Below are 3,030 nucleotides of genomic sequence, written 5' to 3' on the forward strand. Positions count from 1 at the left end.
GCCAAAGTGAGGAGAGAAGAATGCAATCTAAAAAAAAAAAAAAAAAAAAAGATAATCCACTTTCATGGTTTCTGATATTATTTATCAACCAAAGATACTCACTTTTCTTTATGAACCAAATATACTCAAGTTTGTGACTCTTAAGAAAAATTGTTTTTCCAAGCAATGGACCTCTATATTAAACTATTTGACAACTCTAATTGGATGGGTCAAATTCATCTAAAATTTATAATGTCCAAGATTGAAATCAAGATCTCTTCTCTATGACTGACCTCAAATACTGGCTGTTCTTCCTTTCCCAGTCTTAATAAATACCACCACTACCAAGCTAGTCGTCCCTCACAGAAACATAAGAGTTAACTGCCTTCTTTCTTATTCTTTCACATCTAACCCATTTTTAAATTTTAACATTTGTATTCTTAATACTTCTAGAATTAATTCCCACCTCTTCAAGCCCACTGGCACTCCACGAGAACAAACTACCATGAAATCTCACCTTGACTCCTGCTTCCAAACTGGTCTCCTCTGCACTCATTCTGACAGCTCTGAAATTCATTTTCCACAGTATATCCAGAGAAATCTTTTAAAAGCACAAATTTCATCTTTTCAATCCACACTTAAAACCTTTTGAATCTCCTCAACTAAAGACCAAAATATTTAGTATGGCCTAGAGGGTACCTGCATGTTCTATTCCCGGCCTGCTCTCTAGTCTTATTGCTCAACATCTCTGCCTCACTTTCTTAACCTTCAGCCCTATAACCACTTTCAATTCCTTGATACTGTTCTATAAGAACTGCAAGTCCATGTTATCTGCACTCATAGGTGTTTAACTCATGCTGATCCTTCTATCAGATTCCCCAGACAAGCCAGGGTCTTTTACTGCACAGTCTTATAGATCTATGACCTTTTTCTTTGTAATGTGTAGAGCAGGGATCAATTTCTATGCTCCCTAGCAGACAATAAGCTCAATATGAGCTAAGACCATGCTTGGTTTTGCTCAAGATTATATCCTTGATGTCTAGCATTTCACTTGTCCTATAGAAGAAGCTCAGTAAGTGTTGAGTGACTGAAGATCACTGTCACCAAACAGGGTCTTCACACAGTTTTAGTTGGCCCTAAGAAAATGGAAGCTGCCTATACCCTGATCTCGCCTTACATCAGTCCATACCTCATTCTCTGTATTACAAAGAGCACAAGAAAAACTACTCATGGCACATACCTTCACCATTACCAGGAGACAAAGAACACAAATCTGAAGTCACCTATAGCTAAAGAAATGAGCACTGAGTTCCCACCGGTCAATACAGCCTTTCTCACTAGATTGAGGGTATAAAACCAAGGGAAGAAGGCTTATGAAAGGGTACAAAAAGAGGTAGGGTCACAAAGGATATAGACAAAGCATAGAAAACATCACCTCCAGAAGAGAAAGTTTGAAACTAAGTATTGACATGCTGAGCACAGGCCTGCACTTTAATAGTTCATAGCATCAGCTACAGCAACAAGCATTCTTTCAGGGAAGACGGGAAAGGAGAGATGCCCCCTTGAGTCACAGCAGTAAAGGGAAAGCAGCAAATAAAAGAGGAAAACTAACTTGGCAATTATGAATTGGGCTACAATAAACATTCTGGTGCAAATGTCTTTGTGGTAAAATGATTTTTCATCATCTGGGTATATACCTAGTGGAGGAATTGCAGGATCAAACCATAGGTCTACTTTTAGTTCCTTGAGTATTCTCCAGATTTCATGGAAGCAGCCCAAGTGCTAATTGACACCTGGATGGATTAATAAATTGTGGTATATGTACAATGTGGAATACTATGCAGCCATAAAAACCATGGAGACTTTACATCTATTATGCTTACCTGGATGGAGCTGGAACATAAACTTCTTAGTAAAGTATCTCAAGAATGAAAGAAAAAGTACCCAATGTACTCAGTACTATGATGAAACCAATTTAAAATCACCTATACTTTCATACAAATGATAAAACATAACCATAGTCCAGAAAGAAACAGGGAAGAAGAGGGGGATGGGAGGGAAGGGGTTAAGTCAGGAGGATGGAGGGTATTTGATGGGACCTCACCTAATGTGCATAATACAACAATACATTTCAAAACTATTAAGAATAGAGTATAACTGTCTTGCCACAAGAAATGAGCAAGCAAGGTGACAGTTAACATTAATCAGTTCCATGTAAACATTCCACATTATTTATCAATTCAGCACATTGTACCCCATAAATGTACATAGTCATGATTTAATAAAAAAAAATTTTTTTAAAGGAGGAAAAATAAGGACCCTGAAGAAACAAAACTAAAAGACATAACTTCTCCTTTCCCTTACATTATTTTATTAAAGGAACTGAATTTACCATCCTGACAGAAAAGCATATATTTCACCTAGTAATTCTGTCCATAAAATGCAAAGGAATAAGCAAAATAAGAACCTCACCAAAGAGTCACTGTGAGAAGAAATCAAAATGAGAATTTAAACATTTTACCTAATGAGAATTTCTAAAAGCAAAAAGAAAAATTTCCACATTTAATTAAATATCTTCAAAAAGGAATCAGGAAATATTTATATATGAAAACTCTATGATCATATATTCACAAATTAAGAACAGAAATGAACCCAAATACAGGAAGATATATAGGAAAATTTATGCAAACCCAGAAGAGAAATTGAGGAAAAAGATATACCATACAGATATGAAGACTAAATTACACCTGGCCCAAGGGAAATAGATTTGAATAGGCACCTGTAGCATGGTGGTTACAGTGCCAGCCACATACAGCAAGGCTGGTGGGTTTGAACCCAGCCTGGGCCTGCTGAACAACAATGACAACTACAACAAAAAATAGCCGGGCGTTGTAGCAAGCAACTGTAGTCTCAGCTACTTGAGAGGCTGAGGCAAAAGAATCACTTAGGCCCAAGAGTTGGAGATTGCTGTCAGCTGTGACATCACAGCCCTCTACCGAGGGTAACATAGTGAGACTCTGTCTCAAAAAAAATAAAAGAAAAAAAATTTTT

The 3,030-nt window shown here is 37.0% G+C and overlaps 1 protein-coding gene across 1 annotated transcript in view; it reads right to left on the reverse strand.

Moving 5' to 3' along the window:
• SPATA17 (spermatogenesis associated 17) overlaps positions 1-3,030 on the reverse strand; it is a 124,965-nt gene that overhangs the window by 44,657 nt on the left and 77,278 nt on the right. The gene's annotated exons all lie outside the window — the stretch shown is intronic.

Source organism: Otolemur garnettii, unplaced genomic scaffold (genome assembly GCF_000181295.1).
Source record: "Otolemur garnettii isolate 467f Iridium unplaced genomic scaffold, OtoGar3 scaffold00168, whole genome shotgun sequence".
Classification (NCBI taxonomy): Eukaryota; Metazoa; Chordata; class Mammalia; order Primates; family Galagidae; genus Otolemur; species Otolemur garnettii.